The sequence below is a fragment of the Oratosquilla oratoria genome, chromosome 14, assembly GCF_046742065.1.
Source record: "Oratosquilla oratoria isolate Oo_2021 chromosome 14, ASM4674206v1, whole genome shotgun sequence".
Taxonomy (NCBI): Eukaryota; Metazoa; Arthropoda; class Malacostraca; order Stomatopoda; family Squillidae; genus Oratosquilla; species Oratosquilla oratoria.
Genome location: NC_134790.1, coordinates 53,876,044 through 53,897,550, shown reverse-complemented (window position 1 = coordinate 53,897,550; position 21,507 = coordinate 53,876,044).

The following is a 21,507-nucleotide window of genomic DNA, read 5'->3' as shown; positions in this document are numbered from 1 at the left end:
TGATTCCAGCTTTTCCCAAAGTTGGTTTATTTTTTATTTATTTATTTATTTGTTTATTTTTATCTTAAGGTGGTCATTAAGCCTGGTGTGAACCTGCGATCCTGTTTAATTTACCATTACAATTTCCACAAAAGTCCTGTTCTGCGCAAATAAAACACTACTTTGTCAATAAGGAAATCGTCATTGGCCAAAAGATTTGTCACGTTTAACTAAATGTTGTTGAGTCTGCAGTGATGTATAAGTGCCTGGCGCTTTGTGTTATATTTCGTGCAGTGTATGAGTATGTGTCTTATAGATAGTGTAATGTTACAGGTGTTGCACTGGGGAGGAGATACGTCAGTGATATAAGGATCTAGGTGGGTGATGTAGGTGGCATTCATCCTCAGCCTTGCTATGGTGATTTCCTCCTGTCTATTGCTTCTGTGTGATGTTGACCAGTCTGTTATGTGCTCCTTTTATGTGTGATGTGGAGATTGTCCCACTGGTGTTGCCAGTGGACGTGTAATTGTTTTCTTAAGATTGAATTGAAAGTGCCTATGTCTATGGGTATATCTATAATAGAGTAATTTTCTATCGCAGATTTGGCCAGGATGTCCGCTTTCTCGTTCCCGGAAATCCCAATGTGGCTGGGAACCCAAGAGAGAGTAATGGACTTGTTGGTCATCGAAAGTGTGCTAATGATTTTGCCCATGAGGGAATTCCCCAATCGATTACCTGACTTAATTGACTGTAATGCACTGAAAGATTCTGAGAAAATAACAAAGTTACTATGTGTGTCAGATTGAGCCTTTCCTATCGCTTTGGGTATTCCGAAGAGTTCAGCAATATAAATGCTCGTATGGTCCGGCAATCTGAACATCATCCGGATTGTGGAGCTATATAACCCTGTCCCTGTCTTACGGCCACACTTGGAACCATCAGTTTACAGTGCCCTGTGGCCAGTGTAAGCGTTGATGACTTGTAGTGTCTTCTTTTTAAGTTCTTCCACCGAGAACGATTTCTTGTGGAGGTCTTCATTGATGTCGACGTTCAGGGTGATTTTTTTCCCACGGTGGTATGTGGCACTGAATACTGCTCGGACAAGGATCGGATCCTGATGGAAAAGGGATTAAGGGTGGAGTTGGTAAAGTGCTCCTATTGGGACGCCGCCCGTTTGCAGGGATGTCATGGGATACGAAGCACTTTGGCGGCGTAGCGGAGTGTGAGACGTTCGCGCCTGCAGTGGAGGGGGGAACATTGGCTTCAACTTCCAGCCTCTCGATTCTTGTGCAGCGTAATGCTCCAAGTGCAAGTCACAGGCCTTTGTTTTGGATGATGTTCAGAGATTGTAACGTAGTTGTTGTTGACGAACCGTAAATCTGACACCCATAGTCTAATTTAAATATAATTAGGGACTCATAAATCATTAGCAAAGATTTCCTATCTGCACCCCTATTTGTGCCCTTTAGGTTGCGTAGCAAATTAAGTCTCTTGTTGCACGCATCAACTAGGTACTTTACATGGGCCTTCCAGTTTAGCCTGGAGTCCAGTTTCAGTCCAAGGAAAAAGGTTGAATTTTGTACTGGAATGGGATTTCCATGTAATTGCAGATCGATTTCTGGCTGGGCTCTGCGTGAAAATACTACCACTGTTGACTTTACTTCCGTAAACTTAGATCCCCATTCATCAGACCATTCCTGGAGCGAGTCCAAGGCAAGTTGTACGCAAGAGCCGGAAAAACTAGCGTTCGATGAGAAATGCCAGATTCCGACGTCAGCGTATAATGAGTATTTAAGGTTCCGAGGTGGAGCAGGTAGAATATCGTTAATAAGTAACAAAAATAATGTGGGGCTCTACACACTTCCCTGTGGTACGCCATTTTCTTGTATGTGTACCGATGAAAAGCAATCTTGAATTTTGACAGAGAATGTTCGCTCTAGTAAGAAGTTTTTAATAAAAATTGGGAGATTCCCTCTAAGGCCAAGTGCTTAGAGTTTTTCGAGGATACCACGTCGCCATGCCTTGTCGTAGGTTCTTTCTAAATCTAAGACACAAGCTACAAGGAAATTTTTCTTCTCGAAACTTGAAAAGATATGATGTTCTAAGTTGACCAAATGGTCGAGACTACTTCGATTTTTACTGAAATCATATTGGGCAGTAACTATTAAATGTTGAGATTCGAGAATGAATTTTAATCTGTTATTGACCATACGTTCTAATACATTGATTAAGCAATTGGTAAGTACTATAGGGCGATAAGATGAAGGACTCTTTGGGTCCTTTCCCTTTATGAGAATAGGTATGACGTGGGCATGTCTCCATGTTTCTGCGAGGTCATGATCAATCCAAATTTCGTTGTGCAGTTCCAGTAATTTGTTGAGCGAGATTGATTTTAGATGTTGCAGCACCTCATACCTAATCTCATCCGGGCCAGCAGAGGTCCCTCTACATGAGCTTAAAGTCTGTTTAAGCTCGTGTAGTTGGAAGGGAGTATTGTATTCGTGGTGTATATGTGTACGGAAGACCAGTGGCTCTGCTTCCAGGCTTTGTTTATGCTGTAGGAATGTTAGCGAATAGTTATCTGTATTGCTTGTTTGTGTAAATTTATCTGCTATTATGTTTGTGATGTCAGTGGCCTTATCTATAAATGTGATTCCTATCGTCAAAGTCTTTGTGGTAGGCGCATGTTTGTCGTCAATTCTTTGGACGGCTGACCAAATCAGCGTTAGAGGGGTGTGCATGTTAATTGTCGAAATAAAATCACGCCAAGACTTTTGTTTGGACTGTTTAATGATTTTGCGGGTCTCTGCTTGCGCTTTTTTAAAAGTAATTAAGTTGGGTAAAATTGGGTTGTTTTTAAGAGTTCGATAAGCCCATTCTATGTCGTCAGACAGCGCAGGAGATGATATGGATAAATCGATGCATGAAAAAGTGCCCCTAGCATTGTCTACACGAGTGGGATCGCCAGTGTTTAGGAGGACCAGGTTTCCTACTACCACTCGACATTTTTGACAAGAGAAAAGACAAATGTATGGCAAGAGTGGTATAGGTAAATTCCAGGAAGGAGCAGAAGTATTTTATTCTCTAACGTTTCGACAGAGTCTTCTTCAGAGAGATAATAGTACAGGCAAATTGGAATACATTTTCTATATACTAAGCGGGTCATCTCACAGGTCGCCTTGGGAAAGAGTCCGCCGTTTGTGCCCCCTCGATGATTAACCTTGCTGTTGTGTGTGCCAAATTTACAAATCCTTCTCTATGATTGGTTGATTTAAAAGTATTCAGTTAATGTAAATTTGGCACACACAACAGCAAGATTAATCATCGAGGGGGCACAAACGGCGGACTCTTTCCCAAGGCGACCTGTGAGATGACCCGCTTAGTATATAGACAATGTATTCCAATTTGCCTGTACTATTATCTCTCTGAAGAAGACTCTGTCGAAACGTTAGAGAATAAAATACTTCTGCTCCTTCCTGGAATTTACCTATACCACTCTTGCCATACATTTGTCTTTTCTCTTGTCAAAAATGTCGAGTGGTAGTAGGAAACCGGGATTAGAAGAGCAGGAGTACTACAGGCAACGCGGAATCAGCAGCTGTATCCTACGGCGAAAATTCTTACAGGATTGTATAGAAGAACAAGTCCTTCCAAAAAGTGCGCCGAAACAATTATTAAGCAAGGAAAAACCATTCACCAACAGTGCCCGAGCTTATCTTAAGGAAGCGTGTGATACATTAACTGAATACTTTTAAATCAACCAATCATAGAGAAGGATTTGTAAATTTGGCACACACAACAGCAAGATCAATCATCGAGGGGGCACAAACGGCGGACTCTTTCCCAAGGCGACCTGTGAGATGACCCGCTTAGTATATAGACAATGTATTTCAATTTGCCTGTACTATTATCTCTCTGAAGAAGACTCTGTCGAAACGTTAGAGAATAAAATACTTCTGCTCCTTCCTGGAATTTACCTATACCACTCTTGCCATACATTTGTCTTTTCTCTTGTCATATATATATATATATATCAACATGTACACACAAAAGATGGAGATATTTGTGACTTTGACGTTGAAGTTTTCACTTGTGCGAAGCTAGATGTGGGAGTGGGGGAGTATTTCGTCGTTCAACGCGGTGGGAACGCGGGAAGGCGGAGGATGTCCGGGTTATGGAAATAATGTTGGATAATGCCGCGGAGGGGTTGTTGTTGTTGTTGCTGTCTTGTAGCTGGTGCTGGACGGAGAGCGTTGGAGTGCCTCGTAATAGATCCTGAACGAGGAGTGTTGCCTCGTAGTAGATGCTGGATCGTTGGCACGTAGTACATGATCGTTAGAGCGTTGGCTCGTAGAAGATGAGAGACGAGGAGTGGGGGAGCGTTGCCTCGTAGTACGAGTAGATGATGGACGAGGAGCGTTGGCTCGTAGTACGAGTAGATGATGGACGAGGAGCGTTGGCTCGTAGAAGATGATGGACAAAGAGCGTTGGAGTTGGGATGTGGCTATGTTCGACTAGAGTGTAGATCTCTGATGTATCTTAGCGTATGGAATACAGAGTTGTTGCTTCGGAGGATTAGTAGAGTTGTTTCTCGCTGTCAGAATGTAGAGTTGGAGTTTCGTCTTTCACTGCTGTTATCAGAATGTAGATTTGTTGATTGTGATCTACATTGAGTTTGGTGAGACAACCGAGGTGATGGTTCATGAGCTTTAATGTCTTCGTCTAGAGTCCAATACAATCTCGGAACAACCCCGAGCAGAACTCGGGGCGGAGGGTGCCAACTTCTGTCTACGGACACAAAGTGGCTGTTGCCACTACACTTAATTATTATAATTTCTTTTGTCCTATTTCTACAATGTACAATGCATGGACTGGGTCTGGACATTCAGTATTCATGCATCGGTTTATATTTATAAAGAGAGTGCGCAAAGAAAATAAGTTTTGACGTATGCTGATAAGGAAATTAAGTTTTGATGTATGCTGATAAGGAAATTAAGTTTTGATATATGCTGATCTTGCAATTTGGCAATGTTGTACGCAAATGTCCCCTGGTGCTTGACCCAGATATTCGGGTGAGGTTAGATGAGACTGACCCCTCTGATCACTGTCAGGTCCGACAAACATGGCAGGTCCCTTGGGAGTTCTCCGAAGACGTCGGACGTTCCGTCCTGCACCAAGTGCTTGCGCACGCGCGTGTGCACGCTAGATATCTATAGGATTGAATATTCCCTTCAATCATCTTGGAACATATATGTATATGTATATGTATATGTGAATGTATATGTACATGTATATGTATATGTATATGTATATGTATATGTATATGTATATGTATATGTATATGTATATGTATATGTATATGTATATGTATATATATGTATATGTATATGTATATGCATATGTATATGTATATGTATATGTATATGTATATGTATATGTATATGTATATGTATATATATGTATATGTATATGTATATGCATATGTATAAGTATATGTATATGTATATGTATATGTATATGTATATGTATATGTATATATATGTACATGTATGTATATGTATATTTATATGCATATGCATATGTATATTTATATATGTATAGATGTATATATAGGTATATGTATATATGTATATATGTATATATGTATATATGTATATATGTATATATATATATATACGTATATATATATATATACATATGTATATATATATACGTATATATATATATATACGTATATATATATATCAAGTACTACTATTACACAGGACGTGCGCACCCAGATCCCTGGGTCCGCTAGCGGAGGCCTTTGCTTTCTTTGTAACCTAACATTTTGTATTGGACAAATATATAAAAACTAGAAACCTAACATTGTATATAGGACAAATATATCAACTATTGACTTATTCAATGCAATATAAGTTAATGTAAATATTTATAGTGAAACAAGAAACTATTTTTAAGGCACTGTTATGCTTTGAAATGCCAATTTTAGCCGGACTTAACAGGTATTATTGTATGAGGTTAGGGGACCCCAGGGTTGGAGATTTTTTTTTCTTCTTTTTAAAAAGATATAATAAATCGATTTTTTTTAATCAGATTTATTTGATTTAAATAGATTTTTACAGATTTTAAAAATTATGGGATTGCTATCTGATATGCGATCTGATTGCTAAAGGACATTTTTAGCATATCAATATAAGGAGCAGTGTTATATAGACTTGCCACATGTATACAAGGAACGGTATAAGCCGTATGTATGGACGGTATGCTCAGGTTCACTCGATTACTCCAAGAGTTTTCTCATCTTGGTGAGATTTGCTGCATTGTCTGTCACAACACTTCCAATGTGACAACCAAAATCTTGTTCAGCCTTCTTGATCGAATTTTGTACAAGTTGTAGAAGATATTCAGCAGTGTGAGGTTCTCTGGTGTGTCTATTGTGTCAACTAAATAAATCTGACCAGTGGATGTTGTTAGAATGACACATATTATGGGCTCATTATGGATGTTAGACCACCCATCAATTGAAAGACATTCAGTTTCATTATTCAGGTCATCTGCACACTTTTTATATTCCTTTTCATACACAAGATCCAAGTACTTATCAGCAATATCTTTTCTGGATGGAGGAATATAACCTGGCCTCAGGCTCTGAACCATCTTGAGAAACTGAGGATGCTGAACAAGACGAAATGGTGAATTTGTAGCAAATATAATTCTTGCAACTTCTTTGTCGAGATTTTCCTTTTGAGAGCCTGAAGGTTTTATGATAAATCTGTCCAGAGATGTTGATGACTTTCTTTTAGATGAAAATGATTTAGCAGAAGTGGCGCCTGTGGAGGAGTCTGATAGTGACCTTTTTAATGGTGGAGTCAGGTTTGCAGATAATTCAAGTGGAGCCGATGATGAAGGGATTGAAGCTGTTGATACAGATCCTGAAATGGAAACAGAAAATTTTAGCATATTGCATAATTTATAAAGGAATAAATAAATGAATGAATACAGTGTGATTTAGGCTACTTTTGAGTGCAGTAGTTATCTTTTAGATAATGATCATATTCACACAAGCCACTAAATTATTTGGAAATAATCAACAGGATATGAAATAAGTGGGCTTGGAATTCAGCCCACACAGGATTCAGTCCACTTTTAAATTTATTAAAAATAATGGGTTAGTTACGTTAGGTTAGGCTAAATCCCTTTGGGCTGAATCCCATGTGGGCTGAATTCCAATGGAACCTATGAAATATATTACATAATGTTGAATGAAATTAATAACAATCATCTAGGCTCCAAAGTTGAGTGGATACAGTATATTATAGTGATATAGTCATTACCCAAATTTAGAAGTAATGAAGTAGAATTATAATCTCTTCAGGCCTTCCCATTTTTATTACACATGCTGTACATTGTTCACCAAATTTATATAGTTGCGTATGAAAAGGGAGAAATGCACACAATATAAGTAAGATTATTTACCTGGGTCATCAATTTCCTCTTCTGTATGCTGTGGCTGACCTTGGCATTTATCTCTGTGAGATTTTAATCTTGACACAATGACCTGTAGTTCCTGGCTGCAGTCTTTGCATTTAGCTCGGTACCCTTTGCCAGAAGTTGTTGGTAGTTTTTCAAAATAATTCCAGACAGGATAATTTTTTCTGCCTGAAGGAACCACTCTGCCAGGTCCAGAAGACATCCTTCCTAGTTGATTCCAAAGCAGCAACTGACTTAGTGAGAAGCTGCTTACGTAGAACAAGTTTCAACAAGAATCTTGTTGAAACTTGTTGTGGGCTACACAGTGATATATACTAAATGTAGGCTTATACCATTCCTTGTATACTTGTGGCAAGTCTATATAACACTGCTCCTTATATTGATATGCTAAAAATGTCCCATAGCAATCAGATCGCATATCAGATAGCAATCCCACAATATTTAAAATCTATAAAAAAAATATATATTTAAATCAAATGAATCTGATTAAAAAAATATATATATATATTTCTTAAAAAGATAAAAAATCGCCTACCCTGGTGTCCACTAAACTCATACAATAATATCTGTTAAGTCCGGCTAAAATTGACATTTCAAAGCATAACAGTGCCTTAAAAATAGTTTCTTATTTCACTATAAAAGTTTATATTAACTTATACTGCATTGAATAAGTCAATAGTTGATATATTTGTCCTATGTACAATGTTAGGTTTCTAGTTTTTATATACTTGTCCAATACAAAATGTTAGGTTACAAAAAAAGCAAAGGCCTCCGCTAGCGGACCCAGGGATCTGGGTGCGCACGTCCTGTGTAATAGTAGTACTTGATATATATATATATATATATATATATATATATATATATATATATATATATATATGTGTGTGTATATATATATATATATATGTATATATGTATATATCTATATGTGTACATATGTACATATATATATGTATATATGTGTATATATGTTTATGTGTATATATGAGAGAAATACGCTAATGGCAGCGACATCATAAAAATTATCGATATGTGTATATGTATATATGTACTGTATATATGTATATGTATATATGCATATACCCCGCCTGGGGTATTGGCTGCATGTTATTGTGGCAAAATCGCATGCAGTTGATACTTTAGGGTCAATATGGGGCGCCCCTACGGACCAGAGTCACACATCATTTTGTCTCTGTTCATAGAGAAATGATGATGGTGGAGATGTGTCTCGAAAGAGAGTTGATGATAGCAAATACAGTGTTTAGGAAGAAAGTCAAGGTGATGGACAGAAGGGTGGTAGATAGAGCGTTAATGGACTATATACGAAAGACCTGTAGATCAGATGTGGGAAATATTTCAAAATACGCTCACTAAGATGATTCAAACTTACATTCCTTTTAAGGACAGACGTCCCCCAAATCAGGCTCGCCCAAAGTGGCTCGACAAAGAAACTGAAAAAAGTATTGCTAAAAAGAGACAGGCTTATAAGAAATATAAGTGCTCGGGTGCATCTAATGACTATGAAAGTTATGTATCAATACAGAGAGATTTAAAAAAGACAATAAGAAAAAGAAAACGACAATACGAAATGAACATCACTGATAAATCCAAAGAGAATCCCAAAGAATTCTATAGTTACATTAAAGATAAAAAGGTTGTTAGGAATCATATTGGTCCACTATTATCTGCTGACGGTCAACTCGAATATTCAAATGAAGGAATGTGTAATATCTTAAACAATTACTTTAGCTCGGTATTCGTAAACGAAACACCTCAAAGTGAATTCCAAACTGAAACCTGTGAAAAGTCTGGGGTAAACTTACTACGGTAAATATAACAAAAGAAAAAATTAAAAGGTGTATAGACAAACTCAAAATTAATAAAACACCAGGGCCTGACGGTTGGCATCCAAGAATCTTAAAGGAAATGAAAAATGAGATTGTTGTTCCATTAGAAATTATTTTCAAGAAATCCATCATATCCGGAGATGTCCCAAGAGAATGGAAGCTAGCTAACGTTACTTCCATATTCAAAAAAGGTGACAAAAAGAAACCAAATAACTATAGGCCTATAAGTTTGACTTCAATCGTAGGAAAAATATTGGAAACTATCATCAGAGATGCTTTCGAACATCATTTAGAAAGTAACCGTTTGATAAATGATAGCCAGCATGGTTTCAGACGGAAACGTTCTTGCGTGACTAACTTACTCGAATTCTACAACACAGTTATCTCGAATTATGACAAAAGAAACAATATAGATTTAATATATCTAGACTTTGCAAAAGCTTTTGATACCGTCCCACACGAAAGACTACTTACTAAATTAGCTTTGCATGGAATAAGTGGTAGCCTATTAGGTTGGACTAGTAATTGGTTGAATGGTCGAAAACAGAGAGTTGTTTTGAATGGAAAAACTTCTGGATGGAAAAGTGTTGCAAATGGAGTTCCTCAGGACTCCGTTCTTGGGCCACTTCTATTCATAGTATATATAAATGATATAGACCATGGACTAAAATCTACTGTTTCCAAATTTGCTGATGTTACAAAACTTTGCGGAGTGGCAAATGATCACTTAAACCAATTAGATATTCAAGGAGATTTAGATAAATTACAGCAATGGTCTGAAAAGTGGCTAATGAAATTTAACACAAGTAAATGCAAGGTAATGCACATAGGTAAAAATAACAGTAAGTACGATTACAAGTTATTTGGAAAGTCGTTAACAAAAGTGGATAGTGAAAAAGATCTCGGCGTAATTATCAGTAACGACCTCAAATCATCCAAGCAGTGTATTTCAGCCTCTGAGAAAGCAAATAAGATTCTGGGACTGATTGCGCGATCTTTTGATTTCAAAAGTCCATCACTCATTAACAAGCTATATAAATCGTTAGTTCGTCCACATTTGGAATATGCTCTTTCCGTATGGTCACCGAATCTCATTAAAGACATTGACAGACTGGAAAAAGTACAACGGCGAGCCACAAAACTGATTCCAAATATCAAAAATATATCATACGAAAATCGACTAAGACACATGAATCTGTTTTCCCTAAAAAAGCGTAGACTCAGAGATGACTTGATACAGGTCTTTAAGATTTTAAAGGGGATTGACAACATCAAAAGTGACAAAATTTTCACATTGAATGAGAATCAGACAAGAAACAATGGTCTCAAACTGTCCTGAAATAGATTCAATTTGGAAGTAGGTAGAAACAACTTTGCCAACCGTGTAGTTAATGAATGGAATAAACTTCCTGCACAGGTAGTGCAATGTAGTTCAGTTCGAAGCTTTAAGAATCATTTAGATAAATACCTAAGTAAGATGCTGTCATGATTATAATTTATCTTATATTATTTGTTTTTGTTTTGTTATCATTTGTCTGTCTGATTTTCATTTATTATTAGTTATATGTCAATTCATTATAATTTACTATTTACCTGCTTTTTTATTATTTAACTATACCTATGCATTTATTTATGTATTTTATTTGTTATTTACATTATTATAGTTTTTATTTATTATTTTATTATTAATATGATTTTTTTCTTTCGCATCCGACCTAGATATGGACCAAAAGGTCTCCTGTCGGCATGCTCCGCCTTTGTAATCCTTTGTAACCGGGAGTATATTAGGAAGAGTTAAGGATGTACATGTTTTAAGGGGAGAGAGTGGGGGAATATCAGATCATTTTATGATGAAAGGTGAATTGAGAGTGGAGGATAGGTGGAGAAAGAGGAAAATGGCAAAAGGTAGAGAGGTACTTGGAGTGAACTGCTTAGATGAAAATGAAAAGGGGAAGGAGTATAAGAAGAAGCTGAGAGAGGAGTGGGAGGGAGTGAAGAATAGAGTAGAACTAGGAGTGAAGGAGGAATGGGGATGGTTCAAGGAGGGAGTCACAAGGTGTGCAAAAATGGTGTGTGGAACAAGGAGGACAGGAGGAAATAGAGGGAAGGGATAGAATGAGGAAGAAGGATGTAGAAGAGAGGAAGCAGACTTTCAGAGATTGGTTACAAATTAGTACGAGGGAACCATATGAGAGGTACATAGTGAAGAGAAGAGAAGTAAAGCATAAGATAAAGGAGGCAAAGAAGAGAGCAGATGTGAAATGGGGTACGAGTATGACAGAAAAATTTGAAAGAAATAAAAAATGGAAATAAATTATGAGAGGAAGAGGAGGCGAATCAAGTAGAGAAGAAAAGGTAAAAGGTGCAGATGAAGATATTATAAAGGAAGAGAAGGCAGTGAGAGGAAGGTGGGCAGAGTATTTAGGGAGTTGCTAAATGTAAAGGAGGATAGGGAGGGAAAGGTAGATGTAGTGGGAAGCGCTAAGAAAATGACCGTGATGAGTGAGGATAAGGGAGGAGAAATAAGGATAGATGAAGTGAAGGCAGCTGTTAAGATGATGAAAGCAGATAAGGCACCTGGGTTGGATGTATGATATGCAGAATGTCTAAAAAAAGGAGGTACATTGATGGTGGACTAGCTTATGGGGTTATTTAATGTTTGTTTAAGAAAGGGTTGAGTACCGGAGGACTGAAGGAGTGCCTGTATAGTTCCACTTTACAAGGGAAAAGGGGACAAGTGTAAGTGTAATAGTCTCAGATGGATCAGCTTGTTAAGTGTAGTTGGGAAGGGTTATGGGAGGATCTTGATTGAGAGGATTAGGAGAGGAACAGAAGGAGTAATTGGTGAGAAAAAATGTGGGTTTAGGACAGGTTGGGATTGTGTAGATCAGATCTTTGTGGTAAGACAGATATGTGAGAAAGCTATGGGAAAAGGTAAGGATGTATTTTGGGCTTTTATGGATCTGCAAAAGGTAGATAGGAAGACACTGTGGGAGTTATTGCAGATATATGGGATAGGAGGAAAGCTGTTAAGAGCAGTCAAAAGTTTTTTACGAGAGTAGTAGAGCTTGTGTTACAATTAGAAATGGAGAGTGAGTGTTTTGAGGCAAAGGGGGGATTTCGTCAGGGATGTGTTATGTCCCCCTGGCTTTTCAATTTATACAAAGAGTAATTGTGCCGACAGCACTGTACGGAGCAGAAACAAGAAACATAAGAGAGAAAGAGAGAAGGAGCCTGAATGTGTTTAAGATGAAATGACTGAGAAGTATGATAGGGGTTACTAGGCTAGATAGAGTGAGAAATGAGGAGTTGAGGAGGAGAACAGGGCTAGAAAGGGAGTTGGGAGATAGGGTTGATGAAAGAGTATTGGGATGGTTTAGACACATGGAAAGAATGAATGAAGAAAGACTAGTAAAAGAGATGTGGCAGGCAGAGGTGGAAGGAGTGAACATGAGGGGGCGACCTAGGATGAGATTGATGGATGGGGTAAAAGGGACATTGGGAAAGAGGGGAGTGTCTGTTGAGGAAGGACGGGAGAGGACAGAAGATAGGGGCCAATGGTGAATGGAAGTGTATAGATGATGTTCTGATGCATGAGGTGGAGTGAGTGGGAAATGGGGGCTGAGGGAGTATGTATGAGAAATAAATTGGCACAGCCCGAAGGAATTTCTCCCCGTCTTCTCCTTTTCTGCATGAGGGGACGGAGAGGGGGGGGGGTTGCCGATATAATGAAGCGGCCTTGCTGTGGATGCGCTGTGTCTTGCGACACTGCTTCTGACCCAGGGCGGTGGACAAGATGCAGGGATGACCCATCATCCAGGAATTGCTAAGATGAGAGGGAAGGAAGAGGGTAGAGGGGAGTGCAGTATGTAGGGGATGGAATGAGTGGGACTGAGTTCTATGCCTTTGTTTTTTGGCTATCTCCTGTGTAAGGGGGAAAAAGCCTTTGGTATATGTATGTATGTGTGTATATATGTATATATGTATGTATGTATATATGTATATATATATATATATATATATATATATATATATATATCCTAATAGGATATATATGTATGTATACATATATACATACATACATATATACATATTAGGATGGTTTGGACACATGGAAAGTATGAATGAAGAAAGACTAGTAAAAGAGGTATCGAAGGCAGATGTGGAGGGAGTGAACATGAGGCGACGTCCTAGGATGAGATGGATGGATGGGGTGAAGGGGGCTTTAGGGAAGAGGGGAATGTCTGTTAAGGACGGGAGAGGACGGAAGACAGGGGTGAATGGAGAATGATTGTATATGGATGATGTTGTGATGCATGAGGGGGAATGGGGGTGGGGGGGATGGGGGTGAGGTTGTATGTGTGAGCAAAATTTGACGCAGCCCGAAGGGATTTCTCCCCGAATTCTCCTTTTATGCATGGGGGTGACGGAGAGGGGGGGGGGTCGCCGATTTAATGAAGTGGCCTTGCTGTGGATGTGCTGTGCCTTGCGACACTGCCTCTGACCCAGGACAGTGGACAAGGTGCAGAGATGACCCGTCATCAAGGAGGTGCTAAGATGGGAGGGAGGGTGGAGGGGAGTGGGGTGTATTTAGGGATGGAATGGGTGGGAATTATTTTATGCCTTTTTCTTTTTGGCTACCTCCCTTGTAAGGGGGGAAAAGCCTTGGTATATTTATGTATATATATATGTATATATTTCACGTGAAAACTACTGTTGGAGCAAAAAAGACTGGAGACTGGGAATCTATATATTTCAATTGCAAACCGCAATCCTCTTCAGTAGATACTGAAGAGGATTGCAGTTTGCAATCGAAATATATACAGTAGATTCCCCGTCTCCAATCTTGTTTACTCCAACAGTGGTTTTCACGTAATTGGCAAATGTGTGATTACATTTTTCACCTGTAATGTATGTATATATGTATATATATATATATATATATATATATATATATATGTATGTATATATATATATATATATATATATATATATATGTGTGTGTGTGTGTGTGTGTGTGTGTGTGTATGTGTCTATGTATGTATCCAGGACTACTATTACACAGGACGTGCGCACCCAGATTCCTGGCTCCGCTAGCGGAGGCAATTGCTTTCTTTGTAACCTAACATTTTATATTGGACAAATATATCAAAACTAGAAACCTAACATTGTTTATAGGACAAATATATCAACTATTGACTTATTCAATGCAGTATAAGTGAATATAAAATTTTATAGTGAAATAAGAAACTATTTTCAAGGCACTGTTATGCTTTGAAATGCTAATTTTAGCCGGACTTAACTGGTATTATTGTATGAGGTTAGTGGACACCAGGGTTGGTGATTTTTATCTTTTTAGAATTATTATTTTTTTTTATTTAAATCAGATTGATTTGATTTAAATATATATATTTTTATCGATTTTAAATATTGTGGGATTGCTATCTGATATGCGATCTGATTGCTAAAGGGCATTTAAGCATATCAATATAAGGAGCAGTGTTATATAGAATTGCCACAAGTATACAAGGAACGGTATAAGCTTACATGTAATATATATCACTGTGCAGCCCACAACAAGTTTCAACAAGATTCTTGCTGAAACTTGTTCTACGTAAGCAGCTTCTCACTAAGTCAGTTGCTGCTTTGGAATCAACTAGGAAGGATGTCTTCTGGACCTGGCAGAGTGGTTCCTTCAGGCAGAAAAAATTATCCTGTCTGGAATTATTTTGAAAAACTACCAACAACTTCTGGCAAAGGGTACCGAGCTAAATGCAAAGACTGCAGCCAGGAACTACAGGGCATTGTGTCAAGATTAAAATCTCACAGAGATAAATGCCAAGGTCAGCCACAGCATACAGAAGAAGAAATTGATGACCCAGGTAAATAATCTTACTTATATTGTGTGCATTTCTCCCTTTTCATACGCAACTATATAAATTTGGTGAACAATGGACAGGATGTGCAATAAAAATGTGAAGGCCTAGAGAGATGATATTTCAACTTTATTACTTCTAAATTTAGGTAATGACCATATCACTATAATATACTGTATCCACTCAACTTTGGAGCCTAGATGATTGTTATTAATTTCATTCAACATTGTGTAATATATTTCATAGGTTCCATTGGAATCCAGCCCACATGGGATTCAGCCCAAAGGGATTTAGCCTAACCTAACCCAACTAACTCATTATATTTAGTGAATTTTAAAGTGGACTGAATCCTGTGTGGGCTGAATTCCAAATAATTTAGTGGCTTGTGTGAATATGATCGTTATCTAAAAAAATAAATACTGTACTCAAAAGTAGCCTAAATCACACTGTATTCATTCATTTATTTATTCCTTTATAAATTATGCAATATGCTAAAATTTTCTGTTTCCATTTCAGGATCTGTATCAACAGCTTCAATCCCTTCATCATCGGCTCCACTTGAATTATCTGCAAACCTGACTCCACCATTAAAAAGGTCACTATCAGACTCCTCCACAGGCGCCACTTCTGCTAAATCATTTTCATCTAAAAGAAAGTCATCAACATCTCTGGACAGATTTATCATAAAACCTTCAGGCTCTCAAAAGGAAAATCTCGACAAAGAAGTTGCAAGAATTATATTTGCTACAAATTCACCATTTCGTCTTGTTCAGCATCCTCAGTTTCTCAAGATGGTTCAGAGCCTGAGGCCAGGTTATATTCCTCCATCCAGAAAAGATATTGCTGATAAGTACTTGGATCTTGTGTATGAAAAGGAATACAAAAAGTGTGCAGATGACCTGAATAATGAAACTGTATGTCTTTCAATTGATGGGTGGTCTAACATCCATAATGAGCCCATAATATGTGTCACTCTAACAGCATCCACTGATTAGATTTATTTAGTTGACACAATAGACACATCAGGGAAACCTCACACTGCTGAATATCTTCTACAACTTGTACAAAATTCGATCAAGAAGGCTGAACAAGATTTTGGTTGTCACATTGGAAGTGTTGTGACAGACAATGCAGCATATGTCACCAAGATGAGAAAAGTCTTGGAGGAATCGAGTGAACCTGAGCATACCGTCCTCACATACGGATGTGCAGCACACCTACTAAATCTACTGGCTCATGACCTTGAGATTAATAATGTAAAACAACATGCGGTCCATGTAGTTAAATATTTTAGAAATAATCATTATGCTGCTTCAAATTATCGGCAGGAAGGTGGTCAGTGTCTAGTCATGCCCCAGGGCACAAGGTGGAACACAATGTCAGACTGTCTCAAGGCCTATATAAATAACTGGCCAATTCTAATGAAGATCTGTAAAGTCAACAGGGAAGCTATTGATACTGAAGTAAGAAACAAAGTATCAAATTTAGGCCTAAAACGTTCGGCTGAGGAATTACTGGATCGATTGCAGCCAATAGCAAAGGCTCTAGATGAGGTACAGGGTGACAAGTGCACTATTGCTTAAGCGGTAGATGTTTGGAAGAAATTACTTGGCCATTTCACAAACAATAAGCAAGCTGAAGAACTGGTGAAAAAAAGGTATGAACAGTTTATCACCAAAGCTCACATACTTGCCAACATGCTTCATACAGCACTTCAAGGAAAAATGCTCAGTGCAGAAGAGGTGAATATTATTATGGAGTATGCCAATGAGAATACAACACTTGTTCCTGTCATTATAAAGTTTCAGGAAAAATCACCTCCTTTCCATGCGTTCAAGTTTACTGAGTCTGTGACAGCTATTGAGTGGTGGGATTCACATACAGCCATGTTAGACAGTGATATTCTGTTATCAGTGCGTTAACTCCTAACTGCAGTAGCCTCATCATCAGGAGTTGAAAGAGTTTTCTCCTCCTATGGACTTGTACACACAAAATTAAGGAACCGCCTCGGTAATGGGAAGGCAGCCAAATTGGTCTTCCTTTTCAAGACAATGAACTCAAATGTAAACAATGGTTAATGTAAATAACTGTCCACTAACCTCACACAATAACACATGTTAAGTCCGGCTAAAATTGGCATTTCGAAGCATAACAGTGTCTTAAAAATAGTTTCTTATTTCACTATTAAAGTTTATATTAACTTATACTGCATTGAATAAGTCAATAGTTGATATATTTGTCCTATATACAATGTTAGGTTTCTAGTTTTGATATATTTGTCCAATATAAAATGTTAGGTTACAAAGAAAGCAATGGCCTCCGCTAGCGGAGCCAGGAATCTGGGTGCGCACGTCTTGTGTAATAGTAGTCCTTGGTATGTATATATGTATATATGCATGTATATATGTATATATATATGTGTATGTAGGTATATGTGTATACACACACACACACACACACACACACACACACACACACACACACACACACACACACACACACACACACACACACACACACACACACACATATATATATATATATATATATATATATATACATACATATATATATATACATACATATATATACATATATATATATAAATATATATATATATATATATATATATACATATATTCTGTTGAAAACAACAGCAAATTCATTAGAAATTAATTTCTTTCGTAAGCTTTTTAGCTTTCGGAAAGTAGATTTCTGTGGAAAACAAAGGGGAAGAAGCAAATTTCCAGTTGACATTGGAAACTTATATTAACACAAATGTATAATTTATACACAAAATAAATGAAAATAGAAATAAACAAAACACGATAGAAAAAAACCAAGACGTTTCGCAGATCGTTCTACATCTTCAGTTGGAATTAAGATTTCTCTCTCTTCCCCAGCATGAAACCTACACGTAGGAGACATTTGATCACAAAAATAGAGCCGCCGGTTCGGAGAACACCTACACAGAGGCAACCCACAGAGATTCAAAACAAGCATCCCACAGAGGACAAAATACCATGCCTTAGACGATCGGCTAGACTAAGGAATCAACGAAATAGCGCCAGCCAAACAGAGGAGAGTCATAAGTGATCTCTCCAAATTTTCTTTATTCATTCTTATACTGACCATTGGCTTACTTCTCTTCATTCCAACTGAAGATGCAGAACGATCTGCGAAACGTGTTGGCTTTATTCTACTGTGTTTTGTTTATCTTCATTTATTTTGTATATTACGTATATATTTGTGTTAATATAAACTCCCAATGTCAATTGAAACTTTGTTTCTTCCCCTCTCTTTTCCACAGAAATCTACTTTCCGAAAGCTAGGAAGCTTACGAAAGAAATTAATTTATAATTAATTTGCTGTCGTTTTCAACAGAATATGCTTGAAAGAAAATCTCCTGCTACGCTTCACGAGTATATATATATATATATATATATATATATATATATATACATATATATATATATATACATATATATACATATATATATATATATATACATATATATATATGTACATATATATATATATATATATATATATATATATGTATATATATATATATATATATATATGTCTTGGTTTGTAACTTAAATAATAATACTCTTTAAATATTCCGAGTCTGTCACTCCCGATTACACTATGCAACACAATTTTTGTTTTTGACAAACAAATGTTATTTTTCAATTCTTTTCATTACAAGATAATAGAAAATACTCATTATTCATGTCAAACTTGGCTTTTGTGGCTTTTAGAATTATTTTTGCCCCAAAATAGCTACATTGCATAATTTTCACTTTTTTTTTTAGTTTTTATTTTTTTTTTTTTTTTGCGAAAATACAACAAATCACTTTCACGTATAAGCCTCCATCATGTTTTCATTGAAGGATCCCTGATATATCTTTTCAAAGTTCATTACATCTTGGTGGAAACGCTCCCCTTGTTCCTCTTAATATGCCCACACATTCTCCTTGAAGTTGTCGAGGTGAGCATCTAGGATATGAACCTTCAAGGACATTCTACAGCCCATCTCACCATAGCTTTACTAAAGCTTTAACCAGTTCCATATAGGAAACTGTTATGTTATAACACATTTGTAATTTTACACTTTAAAACCACTATCGGAGAAATAATATCAGAAATACAGGAAAACTTTATATTTCGACTACTATCTGTAGTCGAAATATGCAGTTTTCCTGTACTTCTGATATTATTTCTTCGATAGTTGTTTAAAGTGTACAGTTCCATATAGTTATCAGCCTTGTTGTTACCAAGAAAGTCCTGTACTACATCAGTGAAAAACATCAAAGCTTTTTTCTCCTTTTCCGTGAGCTTCTGTAGGAATTCTGAGCACTCCATAATATTCCTTACTTGTGGTCCAATGAAGATACCGGCTTTCACCTCTGTCTCTGAAAGCTTAGGAAAGAACTCTTGAAGATATTTGAAGACAGCACTCTTTGTCAAGATTTGTAACAAACTGTTTCATGAGACCGAGATTGATGTGTAGTGGAGGAAACAAAACCTTTTGAAGATTCACCAATGGCTCATATTCTATAATGTGTGCTCTCACTGCAGTGTTAGTCCTTGGAGGCCAGTGCTTTCTCTGATAATGTGCCGCTCTATCTCTACTTTCCCAAAGGTAAAGAAAACAGGGATTCTTCCAGTCCCATCAAGAAAGCCACCATCTTGAAGTCTCCAATAACTTCCCATCCATACTTGTTGTAGTCCAGTTTCCAGTAGAAGCTTTACACTGCTGTAGTCCTCCTTAAGATGCACAGAATGAGCAAGAGGCAAAGATGGATTCTTGTTTCTATTGTGTAGAAGGACAGTTTTCAGGCTTTTGGAGGAGCTGACAATGAAGAGTCTCCATTCATATGTATTTCAAGTAATTCCAATAGCATCAAGCAACCATCAAGCAATAGCACAGCCTCTCATCTTTTGCAAAGAAGCTGGATGGTCACTTCAGGCTTGAAATCAAAAGCTCACCATTTGACTTTGTCAAAGCAATATCTCTAATGAAGTCATTGAAGTCTCTTTGGTTTGGGTAGTAAGGATTCCTCCCCAACTAGAACTGTATCTGTGATGTCATAATCTTCCTCTCTGTTAAGCTCATCTTTTGACTTGCTGCTTTCTTCTGAAAGTTGACTTCGTTCCGGAGGAGCTGGTACAGGAAGATCAGCACTGTGTGGTAGTGGTGAACTGGAAGATGAAATGTCTGGATAGAGAACAGCAGCTGGATCTTTTCCAGATTGGCGTTTAGAAGTATCCACAATGCTGAAAAAGCAGTCAGTAGGTTCACGCCATATTCAAAGAATAGCTAATTTCATGGCTCTGTTTTCCCCTCTAAACCATCCTGTAAAAGAACAATAGTATGAGTTTCTGTTAAACATATTTTATTTCTATTTCAATTCCTAAATGTTCACAAGCAAAATAAGGTGCCCAAGTCTTATTTTGGTCTCCAACTGGCACACCAAAATATGCTTTGAAGCTTCACACATTTTTCCAAATGCTGTGACAGAGAACTTCTTTGCTCTTTCCATGATGAATTGCCACATATGTAGCAGAATACATTTGGAGAATGGTCGCAGCTTCCTGGTGCCATTTCACCCCTTGTGATGTGTCTTCTCAGGCAGACAAAGCAGATCTGATTGGTGATCTGCAAAGCCCCAACTTTTATATTGTGAAGCTGTACACTAGAATATTCTTAGTCTTTCTGGAATGTGTTCCAGAATGTTTTCAATCTATCTAGAATATTCTTGAACCTACTTTAGAATATTCTGAATCATTCTAGAAAATAATTGAAGATTCTAGAAATCCTTGAAGATTCTATATATTTCTATTATATTCTAGATTCTAGAATATAATAGAAATATATAGAATCTAGAATCTAGAAAGTAGAATATTCTGGAAATTTTACATTGAATAGATTTCTGAAATGTAAATAAATTCTTCTAAATATGACAAATTTCTTGCTAGGTTTTGTCAGTTCAAGAGTGATCTTATTAAGATTAAACATCTTTAGAACACTTTATATTCTTTCCTTAATTGTTTTAACATATTTGCAACGTTTTAAAGGCAATTAGATAAGCAACTGAGATTTTGCAAAGGTCTTTACTTGACATGAAAGCCAATACCCATACTATAATGAAATAAGGCAAAAATTTAAATTCTAATCACAAAAGGAAAGTTTTAGGATATTTTTTTTTTCTATTCTTTTTAGACTGAAATAACTGGAAAATTATTGTTTGGAGTCAAGGATAAGACAAAAGTTAAATTTTGTTACCTAGTGTTATACTTGCTTT